The following is a 14,259-nucleotide window of genomic DNA, read 5'->3' as shown; positions in this document are numbered from 1 at the left end:
AGCCAGACTTGGTGAGCGCCCCAGCTCCTTCAGCCGACACCGCAAGTCCGTCTCTGGTAGGTGAACCCCTAGCAGGGACTTAGCCCAGATCAGCCTTGCATCCGATCCCTGGTATGAGACCCCAGACATCACCCCTCACATGATTTGCCCAAGATATTTGCCACAAAGCCTAACATGGCTTTTGGCCTCCGAGCCACCTTCTCCTGGGCTAGACGTCCCCTGTCCCTAGAGCACGCGCTGACTCCTCATGGGCGCCGAGGAAGCGGGTGGTGCCTCTGGATCTTAAGAAGGGCAGGAGGCCCTCCACGCGGCAGAGCAAGCGCCCGGACCAGGCTGTTGCAGGGTCTCCCAGGAGCGAAGCCTGGTTTCCCAGACCCAGGCAGAGGACTCTCCTCTGGCAAGTGAGCTGCAGAGAGGCCCAGGAGGTCAAGACTTCCATTCCTGTGTCCCTGCCCCAAGGTCCAAGGCCCTGGACCTTCGGGAAGGACGCCCGATGTCCCCCGAAGAGCCTCGACACATATGAGGGGCCTCCACTCCGCGCTTCCGTTGTCGGCTCAATTACATCCAGGGTTCGTTTTCAGTGAAGTCATCCCTGAGGCTAAACGAAATGAGATTATTTCAGGGCCACCACCGCAGGTCTCTGCTATGACTGTAGCAGGAACGAGTCACAGCTCCCTGCAAGTTCTCAGGGCAGAGGAAGTCGGCTCGCCCCGTTCTCTGCAGCTGCCATTGCAAAATACAGTCTTGGTCAAGTGCAGCCCCCACGGGGTCCCCAAGGCACTTTACTTCAAAAGAAACTCAATCACGATCCCGCACAGTGACAGTTCCGTTGACTGCGATGTCACTGCACAGCTCCGACAGCCAGCGTCCGGTTTTTCCTTGGTAGAAAGCAAAGTGCTGCTTTCAGGGCAACGGCAGCCCTCACCGTCCCGGAATTCCCGCTGCAATGGCTGCTTCCGGGGACTGCTCCCAGGACGAGTATCAGCCAGCATCCAGCCGGGGACTGGAAACCACCTTGGGTGCTTCCACCGAGGGAGCCCAACCCCAACCCCAGAATGGCTGCCTGGGCCTTGGAGGGTGAATGCAGGAAGCAGCCTCCACTCAGGGCTGGGAGGGTGGTGGAGGTGAGGTTGTCCCGGTCCAGAGGCTTAGGGAGGGGCTGCAGGGTGGAGATGCAGACAGAGGCAGGGGCACCGGGAGGATAGTGTGGAGACCCAGGGAGGCAGAGGAGATGGCCTCGCCCCCGCCTCCTGTCCATGCTGTCCAGAGAGAGGGGTGGGCACAGATGCCGAGGCCCTGCCCACCCAACACCCGGCCGCCTGGCCTTGGCGCCCGCAGTGCCTCAGTGCTCCTGATCAGTAGCGGAAGGGATGCCTTGGGGAGGGAGGGCTGAGCTCCCAGGGCAGAGACGCACACTCGGGACTTCTAGGTGCTGCGAGGATGAGGTCAGTTACACCTGCAGGTACATGGGGAAGCTCTTTTGCTTGTTCACGGGTGGAAACGCCACACAGAGGGGCAGCAGTCTCCATGCTGGGCCAGCTTGTTTCCAAACCATTATCCCTGATCAGGGCCTTGGGGACCAAGACGGGGGATCCTTGTTTGGGCTCTGTTAACAGAACTCCCAGCCTCCTCCGCCCATCCCATCCTCCTTCCCTCCCTCCCATCCTTCCTCGTTCCTTCCTTTCTTCGTTCGTCAGGTCAGGAGGTCGGCTGGGGCCTGGCTTTCCCACCTGCACAACGGGAGATGGGAATGCCCGTCTCCCGCTCTGATGGCCAATGTTGAGGACCCCATGACAGGCAAGGGCCCCGAGAGCTCCTGGGAGGGTCTGGTGTTCTGACAAGTCAGCCACAGCCCTGGCTGGGCATGAATATTTAGGGCAGCCCACGAGGGTGGGAAACAGGGCAGCCCCGCCCCGCCCTGTCCTGCCCGGCCGGCCAGGAGTGTCCACTTGGGATTTGGTGCCAGCCAGGGCTGTAGCCCACCGTGCTGCTCACCCACTGGCCAGGCACCCGTAAGCTCCACACCAAGGGTGGGTGGGCGGGCAGGTGGGTGGCAGGGCTGTGGAAGCTAGTGAGTGCCAGGCCTGCTCCTCGGTGCCTCGGACCCGCGGGCCTCCGGCTGCACCTGGCCCCGCGTCCCTGGGGCGCTGACCTCAGGGTTTCTCCCTGCAGCTTCACCTTCACAGATCAGCAGTGTTGGAGGGTTGGGTTTACCCCTCACCTCCCTACCCACTCAGGTGCAGGAGGGCCGGGCTGATGCCTCCCAGGAAGGCCCAGCTCCTCACGGAGGGTGGCCCTCCCCTGTGGCCACCGGGGACCCTCTGTGCTCCAGCCCTCCAGGCCCAGCGGTCAGGACATCATAAGGAATGCTGTGGCTGGGGCTTCGAGAATCCGGTCCCCCACCAGCTCCTCTGACCCGCCTGCGCCTCTGCACCAGGCCCTTCTGCTGCTTCCCCTCCAGGGCTGTGGCCCCTCACGGGGGGTTTGTAGACGTACCCAGGGCCCAGCTGACCTGCCAGGGCCAGTGCCCTTTCCTCCCGATGGCAGCTCACTGGCAAGGTCTGGAGGAGGCTGCTCCCAGTGCCCACAGAGGACCCTCAATAGGGCGGGGCAGGGCAGTGCCACCTGCCTGGAGCCGGGCACCCCCACCCTCCTGGGAGCCGTGGTGCTGGAGGATGAGGACAGTCCTGCCTCTGAAAAGCCGTGGCCCTGAACCCACAGCAGGGATGGGAGTGCCCGATTCAGACGCTGTCTGCCGTCTGCACTTGGGGCAAACTCTCCTGTCCCTGAGAGACTTACCTGGCTGCAGGGAGGGAGGGGCCCAGCCGTGCGGGGATGTTTATCTCTGCAGAGGAGCTCTCCTGGGCGACAGCCCCCTCGCGCTGTAATTCAAGGATTTTCCTCGCGTGTCATTTTTAATAGATGTGATTACGGTTTGGAGTCTGATATTCTGGTAATTATCTTCCTGGGCTTAATCCCCGTGCCCTCATAATGCCATTAGGGACTCGACATGAGAGTCTTAAAACAGTGATTATTTATTGCGCGTGCCTTCAGCTCAGAGCAATCCTGACCGCGTTCCGCTGCTTCCGGGAGCGAGGGTGGGGCTCTCGGGCGCTCAGACGGCCTCTCCCTCGGCAGCTTTGCTAACTGCTACTCGAGCTTTGATGCGCGGCCAAGATGGAATCAGGGGTCAGACCTCAGCTGTGAGAGCTGCAGCCTCCAGTCCCAGCTGCTTGGGGACAGAGCTGTGTCCAGCCAGGCCTTGTCCCCAGTCCCCCAGGGCCGCCTGTGTGCAGTTCCCGCCAGCGTCCCTCAGGGGCCTCTGGACAGCAGGGGGATCAGGAGCAGGGTTTCCATTCCTGTCCCACCAGGGCCCTGGTGTGTGACCTTCGCTGAGCTGCTTTTCCTGCTCGTCTGTAAAATGGACACAGTAAAAAGACCTGCCTCAAAACTAAAATGCATATTCCTCAGTGAAAGGAGCCAGTCTGAAAACGCCGCTCACCGTGAGATTCCAGCTCAAGGGCATTCTGGAGAAGGTGGAACTCTGGAGGCGGCCAGAAGATGAGAGGGTGCCAGGGACTCAGGGGAGGGAGGGAGGAAGGCACAGGTGGAGCAGGGAGATCTCCAGGGCGTGGGCTCCTCCACAGGACCCCGCAGTGGTGGATCCACGCCATCACACGCCTGTCCACACCCACGGAATGCAGGGTAGAGAGCGAGCCCGGCGGTGACTCTGGGCGCGGGGTAAGGTGGTGTAAATGCGGGGTCAGCCACGGTGGCAAGTGCACCATGCTGGGGGGCGGGTGTGGCTGATGGGGGTGGCTGTTCTCACATGGGGACTCTGTGCCTTCCACACAATTTTGCAGTGAGCCTAAAACTGCTCTAAATAATAAAGTCTAGCGGAGAAAAAAAGCCCACCTCATCGGGGACAGTGAGCCCTGAAGGAGAAGCTGTGCCCAGCTCACAGTCACAGCACGGCTTGAGACGCTGCCCTTGTGGTCAGCTTGGCTCAGACCTCGGCTCTGCACCTGCCCTGAACTGAGGGAGATGGACAGAGACCTTGCTCCCGGTGGAGCCAGCAAAGGAGAGCTGGAAGCCGGTGGGATGGGGCCGGGGGCGCTGCGGACCCCTGTGGGTTGGCATCAGTAAGTGGCAGGGGCTGCAGTGTGCCTGTGCCCCCCAGGTCACCCCGAGCGCCTCTGCACTCTGCGCCAGGGTGAGAGCCGGCAGAGAGACGTCCCTGGGGGCTGGTGGCGCTTGGTGGTTCCGGGAAGCAAAAGTTGGTTTGGAATCTTTGTTAACAGCTGGGCATACATCTTTTAAATTATAAATCGATAAATAGTTAATTCAATAATAGAACTCTTTTGAATATTTCATGCTGCCCGTGCACTGCGACGCTCTGCATAGATGATGAAGTGGCAGAGGAATTAGAGTCAAACTCCCCCAACTCCTATGAGCGCGGTCATGGGCTCGGCTCGGAGTGGGCACCTGTCAGTTACAGGCTGGGCCCTCACTATCCCGGCTCTCCACTCACCTGGGACCACATGGGGGGCCTCACCCGTGATTAAATGCCAGATGCTCAGAGGGGAGATGGAGGTTTGAGGAGAAGAAAGTGTTGGCTGCAAATTCCTGTGTTAAAGTCCTGATCCCCGGACCTCAGACTGTAACTCTGTTTGGAGACAGGGCCTTTAAAGAGGTGAGTGAGTTTAGGGTGGGCTCTCCGGTGAGCGAGGTTAGGGTGAGCCCTCTGGTGAGTGAGTTTAGGGTGGGCTCTCCGGCGAGCGAGGTTAGGGTGGGCCCTGTGGTGAGCGAGGTTAGGGTGGGCCCTCCGGTGAGCGAGGTTAGGGTGGGCCCTCCGGCGAGCGAGGTTAGGGTGGGCCCTCCGGCGAGCGAGGTTAGGGTGGGCCCTCCGGCGAGCGAGGTTAGGGTGGGCTCTCTGGTGAGCGAGGTTAGGGTGGGCCTTCCGGTGAGCGAGGTTAGGGTGAGCTCTCTGGTGAGCGAGGTTAGGGTGGGCCTTCCGGTGAGCGAGGTTAGGGTGGGCCCTCCGGTGAGCGAGGTTAGGGTGGGCCCTCCGGTGAGCGAGGTTAGGGTGGGCCCTCTGGTGAGCGAGGTTAGGGTGGGCCCTCATCCAGTGTCACTGGTGCCTTCTAAGGAGAGGAGATTCAGACCCAGACACACAGGGCGATGGCCCTGTGGGGACACCGGGAGGAGACGGTATCCACAAGCCCAGGAGCGAGGCCTGGGGAAGAACCAGCTCTGCTGCCACCGTGATCTTGGGCTTCAGTCTGCAGGACCCCCACAGCAATATTCCTGCCCCCAGCTCCCTCTCCGCCCTGCTGTGTCCCACCCTGGGGTCAGCAGCGGGCCAGGCCGGAGAGTCCCTGCGGTGTGCTCTGAGAAGCTGCAGGAAGCAGTGCCTGGGAGACCCGACGGAAGTCCTGGGCCAAGACAAGCAGAGGGGACCTCACTGCCACGATCGCCCGCTGCACCCAGCACAGTATCCCCGGGCGTTTGGGAGAGACGCTGGCCGGCACAGCCTATGTCCTGGATCCCGTCACTTGCCCTGTGCTGTTCCTGGACTGTCTGACCTAGAGAAGGGCCGTGTGTGAGCACATCCAGGCAGAGCAAGTGCACAGCTCAGAAAACCAGTGCTGGCTCCAGCAGGTCTGGGTCAGACAGTGCCCCCTTCCCCCATGAGCCTTGTAGCTTGGGGACACCTCTGACCTTAGGCCATGCCTCTGTACTGTGCCTACACCACGTGTGGCTCCATGCTCTGCACAGTGAGGTTGCCACGTGGCCCTGAGGTTGCTTCTGCTGTTCTTGGTTGCCCTGGGTGTCTCCTGCCTGGACCCTGGCCTAGGAGTGGGCATCAACCAGGCAGAGCAGAGTCCAGCTGCACCACCAGGGCCCATGTGCGCCTACCTGGGGCCCGGCTCACAGATCCAGCACGTGGTTCTGGCCTGAAAATCCGCCTTAGCAAGTCCTGGCGCCAACTGGGGCCTCCGAGCCTGGGCCCTGCCGGATCCTGGCTTTGTCCAGAAGAGGGTTTTGCCACTGTCAGGGGACCTTGGCGTGCCATGTGCTCCGGCCCCTGGAAGTCAAGGCTCAGGTCGTGGAGTTAGGTTGAGCTTGGGGATTTTCCAGGTCAGAGAACGTGGGGCAGGTGGGGCTCTACTCACCCACCCAGCTCTGGCTTCCAAGGGGAAGCTCAGAGAGGAGTTTCCTGATCACGCCCTTTGAGCTCCATAGAGCCGGGTGTGACACTGGCTAGGATATGCGGACCCCTGTGATTTGATACTTGTTTGTTTACTCACATACTCACTTCTTTATGGCCTGCATCTCCATTAAGCTGGGGGTCCCACGGGGGCAAGCTGATGCCTGGGGACATGGCAGCATCAAGGGTGTGTGGAATCCAGGAGCCCAGGGGCTGGGCAGCCCTGCCCAGGATCTAAGCCTGCGGATGGCACCAGGAGTCAGCTTTTTGTCGTCAATGTCTCTGGCAGCAAATCACCCCCATCCTTTGCCCAAAGGGTCAAGTGGGGCTTGACCAGAACCCCACCTCCAAGAGTGGGCACGCACTCAGGTCCAGCCCAGCCTCCCAGACCTCAGTGAGGGGCGGAAGGTGGTCACACAGCTTGAACTTGGCCCATCAGAGTCCACCTGGGGTGTTCCTCACCTTCCTTGTGAGAGGTGATGCTGCTGCTCTTTCCAGTTATTAAGTCCTGGGTGCTTTGCCGCCCAGCCATGCTCACTCAAAATGTGGCGAGTGAGACCATGCCCACCCATGGTCTGGGCCCTGGATCCTGCGGAGCCGGAAGCCAGCTGTATCCCTGGATGTCCCGTTTGGCTGTGCGGTGACTTTTCTGTGTGAGCTGCTCTGAGCTGTGTTCTGCAATTGCAACTGGAAGAGTCCCATACGGTGCAAGCATGGGGTCGGGGTCAATGGTTTGGTCTGCGGGCAACACCCTTGGAGAGGCTTTGGAGGACAGAGCCTGTGAGTGCAGGAGGTCCGTGACTGCAGGGGGCCCATGAGTGCAGGGGGCCCGTGAGTGTGGGGGGCCCGTGAGTGTGGGGGGCCCGTGAGTGTGGGGGGCCCATGAGTGTGGGGGCCCATGAGTGTGGGGGACTCGTGAGTGCAGGAGGCCTGTGAGTGCAGGGGGCCCATGAGTGCAGGGGTCCCGTGAGTGTGGGGGGCCTGTGAGTGCGGGGGGGCCTTGAGTGCGGGGGACCTGTGAGTGCAGGGGGCCTGTGAGTGCAGGGGGCCTGTGAGAGCAGGGGGTACATGAGTGCAGGGGGCTGGTGAGTGCAGGAGGCCTGTGAGTTCAGGGGGCCCGTGAGTGCGGGGCGCCCATGAGTGCAGGAGGCCCGTGAGTGAAGGGGGCCCGTGAGTTCAGGGAGCCTGTGAGTGCAGGAGGCACGTGAGTGCAGGAGGCCCGTGAGTGCAGGGACCTCCCCAGGGCTACAGCAGGATGGGGCACACTGGGGGTTTGTGACGTCCATCACCCGGCCTCCCTGTGTTGGGACCTCAGCAAGTGGCACAAGGCAGAGGCCAAGAAACCGCCCATGACACCTTCCTGGCTCCACCAGCTCTGCCCCAAGGGCTGGCCGTGTCCAGGACACAGCTCTGGCCCTGAGCCCTGCCTCTCCTGCGTGTGTCAGGCCCTGCGCCTTCAGCTGAGTGGCCTCCACTGCCTGCCCCCAACCAGCTAGCAGAGTGGGAGGATGAGGGTCATGGGGAGGCTCAGGGGCCTCCGGGGAGCAGAGCATAGCTTGGCTCGATGCACCTGCCCGGCTTGGCCTCAGGTGGCTTCTGCAGGGAGGAGAAGCCATGAGATGCAGCCCACTGATCCATGCAGGCTTTGTGAGCCGCGGCTCAGCAGGGGCCACCATTGTCCGGGGAGCAAGGCTGTGCCCCTCACTAGGAAACAGGGGTGCAGGAGCATCAGCCCAGGTCAGGGATGGACAGCCCCCAGGCTACCCAAGCCCTGTGTTGGGCCCCGTTAATCCTTCAAGGGGCCTCAGAAAACCCTTGGGGTGGGGGTGTCCTCCCTGGGTCCCAGGGACCCTGGCCCAAGGGGCACTCTCTCGGTGAGTTGAGTCGGTGACGTATTCAGTAGGCCACATCGCTGTCTCCTCCTGAGAGTTCTGGACCTGGGGTACTCTGGCGCCCACCCACCTGGGGGTCAGTGTTCTAGGCAGTGGCAGTATTTGGCAGCTGCAGGGGCCGTGCCTACCTGGAGCCTCTGACGTGGGTCTCCAAGCATCTTGTCTGGAGGCCTGAGGGGTGGTGGGGTGCAGTGGGCCAGGGTCCCCATGGCAGTTCTGAGCCCCCAGGGCCAGGCCCGCCAAGCCACTCTTGCTGAGCCACCCTGGTGTGTGCTGGGCCCCCCTTGCTCCCTGTGGCCAGTGTAGATGGGAGGTGCAGAGGTTGCTGCCCGCGAGGTTCCTGAGTCTTTCTCTGTGCACAGATGAGAGGCAGGCGAGCTCCTGGGCCGAGGTGTCATCCAGAGGTCTGGGCGTTGCCCCTTGGAGACACTTGCACGGGAGTCTGGGCGCCAGGACGCTGGAGGCGTGGGATGATGGCGATTCGTCTCCCATCTTCAAGGCCAACACAGATAGGCGGTCCACTGTCCCAGTGGGACCTGACGTGGCCCAGAGTGGACGGTGGCCCCTACCCAGGCGTGCGCGTGGCCCCAGATCCCGCGCTGAGTCCCTGCACCGCGGCCGCCGCGGCGCTGCTGTCCCCGAGCGGCAGCCCTGTCTCTGCTGGCCTGTTAACTGTGCTGACAGAGCTGTAACCGTGACAGTAGATTAATATCTCTTTAATCAGCCAAAATGAACATGGCATGCTGGTGACAGTCCAATTTTCTGCTAACAGATTGTGGCCTATCGAAACCCGGCGCTCAGCTGATTTTTATTTCTGCCAGAGATAATTCAGCGCGGGAGGAGCGGCCGCCACCATCCCATCCACCAGCGCCGTTCAATATATCTCGCGCCGGCGTTTCTCACCCACTGTCAGGAGGCTGCCCGAGGGACTCCGAGGGCCTGCGGCATTTAGAGGCTGTCTCAGAGCCCAGAGGCACGGCCGCTGCTGCGATCAATGCTGAGCCTGGACTCGCCTGTTTCCAGGCTTGGGGGCTGCGGGGGATCTCAGGGTCTGAGAGGAGTAAGGGGGAGGGTGGGGCGGGCTGGTGGGCACACGAGCACAGGTGTGTGTGTGTGCGCGCGCGCAGGATGCGTGTGTGTTTTGGAGTGTGTGGGTGTATGTAGGGTGCCTGTGACTGTGTGTGTGTAAGCACGTGGCTGTGTGCATGTATGTGTGAGTGTGAGTGACCTTGTGGGTGCACACGTATGGGGACTGAGAGCCTGTGTGGGGGCACAGGCTTTGCATGCCTCTCAGGCCTCCTCTCCTGGCTGCAGGAAGTCACCTATTTCCCATTTTCTCTGCAGGATGTGGAGAGCAGCCCTTACCTGGCCTGCTCCCGGAGAAGTGTCAGGGGATCCATGACCCAGGGGCGTGGGAGGTGGAGCTCCCTCCCACCTCATTGGTGGGAGGTCAGGTGGCTCTTGGGTGAGGCAGGCAGAACCCAGAGCAGGCCTCAGCTTTAAGGATGGTGATCCTGGGGAGTCCAGCTGCTCCGGGCAGCTCTTCTGAGAGGCAGCTGGTACACCCCACGTGGAGGAAGGTCTCTTATTTTAATTAATTAATTAATTTTAGAGAAAGGGTTTCTTTCTGCCACCCAGGCTGGAGTGCAGTGGTGCAATCATGGGCCACTGCAGTCTCAAACACCTGGGCTCAGACAATCCTCCCGCCTTGGCCTCCCAAAGTGCTGGGACGGCAGGTGTGAGTCACTGCACCCATCCATCCAGGACTCTTTTCTAATGTGACTGATGTGGCCCCACCAGCTGCTTTTTCCCAGGGTTGTCGGGGGCCTATGCAACCACCCGCAGCCCTCCCTAGGGGACCATCCCAGAAGCTGCACCGCAGCCCAGCTTGGCTCAGGACCGGATTCCTGGGTCATTAGCGGACTATAACCCCCATCCCCAGCAGCCAGAGCCTCCCCACAGGTTGATCTTCCTGGGTGTTTGAGTCTGAATGCTGTGCTTCCCTTTCAGGCTGGGGAGGGGAGGGAAGGGGTCCCCAGGGCAGGGAGCCAGGCCTGAGTCATAGAGGGCCTAGCGAGCGGGGCTGGCCAACTTCCCCTTCGGATCCCTGTCACCATCACCAAGTCTTTCTGTAAGAAAGATTGTGCGAGAGACTGTCATTAGAGGTCACGCTTCTGGAAGGTTCTCGCTCTCAGCGAGCTCAGTCAGGAAGATGCTGGTGCCAGCATCCGACATGGCTGCTGGGGATGGGAGGAAGCGCCGGCTGCCTCAGCATCAGCATTAGCATCCCTGCTTGGGTCACTGCATCCCAATGGCCCCAGCCCAGGCCTCAGAACCCACCCCGGCCTGTTGTGACTTGTTCAGCCTCCTGCCTGCCCCGGGTGAAGCCACGGTGGCCCTGCCCTCCTGGTGCCAGCTTCGTCCCATTCATTCAGGGGCTCAGACGGGGATCGCCATCCCTGTTCCCCCGTCACTCTGCTTCCCTGCTGGATCTCCTCGTGGTTGAACCCACCTGGGAAGAGGAGGGCGAGGCCACCCCACCGCGTGTGGTTCCCAGGCTGCCTTGCGTGTCTGCTCTGCACGCTTCTCCTGAGTGCTGCCTGTGCTGAGGTCTCCACAGGGGGGCGGCCCGAGTGTGGTCACAGCCCAGCAGGGACACGACGCAGAAAAAATGACCCTCGGCAATGTCCCGTTCAGGGTGGCGCTTGTGCTGTTGCCACCCTGCTCGTGTCCAGGCAGACATCACTAAACTGCTCCATCAAACCCCAGACCTGGGCTGGCATCTCCTGTGTCCCCACCATGTCTTGGTCCAGCGACATCAGCACCCGCACCAAGGGGACACCACCGCCTTCCTCCCACCACCCCTGGAGGCATGAACTCTCACCCCAGAGGAGACAGCACCTTGCCCAGGGCACTCAGCGGCACACGTGGTCGTGTGCCCAGCTCAGTCCTCGAGGTCTTGCCCACCCTTCATAGGACCTGACCAATTGCCCTGGGGCAGGCACCATGTTGCCCATCAAAGAAAGCACTGCTGCCTTTGATTAGTGATGTCTGCCAGCCCCCAGCTCCTGGTTTTAGGACCAGCTCTCAGGGACCAACCTTCCAGCCTCCTGGGATCCCTGCACTGCTCAGAAAGGTGCTTGGCAGACTCCACCCTCAGGAACATGGGTGCTGGAGCTGCAGGGTCCCAGGGGGCCCAGAGGGGACCCGTGGAGTCAGTGATTCTAGGGGGCATTTAATGCAGGGCTGCTGGCAAACCTGAAGGCAGGGAGGACTTGGTAGCCCCCTGGCCTGGGGGGTGAGGATGGGTAGAAGGCGAGGGGGTCTGGGTAGCCATCAGCAGAGCTGGGTCTTCCAGTGGAGCTTGGCCACCCCCACCAGGGAATGGGTGTGCTTCCCTCCTCACTGCCACCTACACAGGATCCCACTGGATGAGGCCAGAGGACACAGGTGTCACTGGCCACTGTGCACCAGATGGGGCAGAAAGGGACCCCTGGCCAGGTGGGCTCCCAGTGCCCACGCCCCGATCTCTGATAATGGACGGTGATTTAGCCTTTCTGTGCCCAAGGTGCTCTCCATCTGCCTCTGGCAGGGCTTTCCTGGGCAGGCTGGCGGGGGAGGTGCAGGCTGGCCTGGAGCCCTGCATGTGCTCTCCCTGGGGAGCATCTTCCATGGAGGGCCGGGCTTGCTGTCTGCTCCGGGAGCATTGGGGCCCTTTTCCTTCAGGGCCTGCTGAGCCCCCTGTCCTGCTCCTGGTCCCAGGACCGCCACCTGTTGGGCCTACCTGGGAAACTTCCTGTGTCCATTCCTGTGTCACAGGGTCTCTCCCTGAGGGGCCCCGCTGGCTGGACAGCAGGGGATTCTGACTCCTTTCTACGTGGATTTGTGCAAACGACAGTGACGATGATGGTGATGGGGGGCCAGGCTCAGAGCAGGATGAGGGAGGCTGGGCCAGACTCAGAGCAGGATGGGGGAAGCTGGGCCAGTGACTCCCGATGTTGTTGGCAGAAGCCACATGGACTGCCTGCCCCAGCCCTTTGTACACAGTGGCCTGGCTTGCAGGAGCTTCCAGAGAGCTCTAGAGGGAGGCAGAAAGCTGTTTCTCCAGAAAGGCCTCCTGAGAAAGATCCAGGCACAGGCCCCAGGTCCTTATCCCCACCAGGAAGGACCCATGGCTGGCTTAGCTCCCGGGGGGAGGGAATGGCCAGCCCCTGAGCCCTGCAGGGGTGGGTGAGGGCGTGGGAGTCTGCCCCGCAGCAGATCCACGAAGGGATGGATGTCCATAGGGCTGAAGCCGTGGCTCAAACATGAGATAAATTTGTCCCCACTTAGATTGACTTTGTTACCCAAATGCCTGAATTGCCAACTTCAACCCCGAGGGCAGGACATAAACCCCACCCTGTGCATTTCTGCGGAGTCTGTCTTAAGAGTCCAAGGAGGGGCAGTGGGGGAGGACAGAGCCTTTTCGAGTTCCTGGCTTGACAGTGCAGGAACTGTGCCAGGGTGCCGGAAGGTGATCACCTCCCACACCAGGTACATGAAATTTACTTGGCCCCAAATCCTCTGGCCTGAGGGGCCTATAGGACAACCCGAGCTTGGGCTGCCACTGCCTGAAGCTCTCCGCAACTCTGGAAACCTTCCGGTGTGGGGCCACCCCCTCCCACCATGCTGACAATTCCTGAGGGACAAAAGCTGCAGAAGGCTAGGCCAGTGCACGTGTCCACACGTGCACACATACACACTCCTACAACACACACACGTGTCCACACATGCACACATACACACTCCCACAGCATGCATGCACACATGTACACACACGCAGACATACACTCTTGCAGAGCACACACATGCACACATGTACACACATGCACATATACATGTTGCACACCACACACACACATGTACAAGCCCATGCAGCACATACATGCACACACATGCACACACATGCATAAATGTATGCATATGCACAACTCACAACACACACATGCACACATGTCCACACATGAACATATACACACTCCCACGGCACACACACACACACGTCCACACATGCACATACACACCTGCACAGTGCACAGCACATGTATACACTCACACAGCACATACATGCACACATGAATGCACTCACAAAGCACAGACATACACACATGTGCACACATGCACACACCCATGCTTGCACTGTACACACATGCACACACACAACATACAATGCACACATGCCACACATGCACACACACAAATTCACACATACTTGTACAGCACACCTACACATGTACACAAACAACGCACACAGCACTCATGTACACACGTGTGTACATAAAACAATGAACATATGTGCACAATGCACACACTGCACACACATACACATGCACACACATGCACTCATACTTGCAGTCTACACACATGCATATGTACACATGCACACACAAACATACATGCACATCTGCACACAGCACATACATTCACACAATCATGTGCACACCCACATGTTTGCCCACATGTGCACATGTACAGCCGGTGCCCATGTGTGCACATATCCACATGTACACATGCATGTGTTTGCACATGAAAATACACATGGACACATATGCACATGGACACACCCATGCAGATGTATGTCCACACATCCACCTACATGTGTACCCACACATGACGTACATGTACACACACTCCTGATGACCTCACCCAGGACCCAGGGCCCAAGGCCCCTCCAGCCTTCAGACACATTCTGTGTCCTGGGACTGGGATTCTCAATGGCCGGCATCCGGGGTTCTAGCTGGCAAAGGGCACTCCCAGCTGTGCCAGCCACAGTGTGTGCACGGGTGTGAGAAATTGTAGCTGTGTGCACACACGTGAGGGTGGCCTGTGACCAGGGGCCACCCCAGCATGCCTGTGTGCCTGCTTCTGCATGTACACATGGCTGTGTCCCCATGCACCCGTGCCTGCACACGCTCACCTATGTCTTTGTCTGTGCTTTTGCTCAGGTGCTGGAACGTGGGGCCGAGGCGGGGCAGCTTGTGGGGGCTCCTGGGCCTGCGTCTGCTCCACCACCACCGTCAGAGCTCCTCTGAGTCGCCGTGGGGATTTTGTGGTGCCTCCTCCTCTGGGCTCTGATCCGGCTGCCCCAGAACCCGAGCTCAGAGGCCTCGTCCCCAG

This window comes from Pan troglodytes, chromosome 1 (genome assembly GCF_028858775.2).
Source record: "Pan troglodytes isolate AG18354 chromosome 1, NHGRI_mPanTro3-v2.0_pri, whole genome shotgun sequence".
Taxonomy (NCBI): Eukaryota; Metazoa; Chordata; class Mammalia; order Primates; family Hominidae; genus Pan; species Pan troglodytes.
This window is presented reverse-complemented; position numbering follows the sequence as displayed.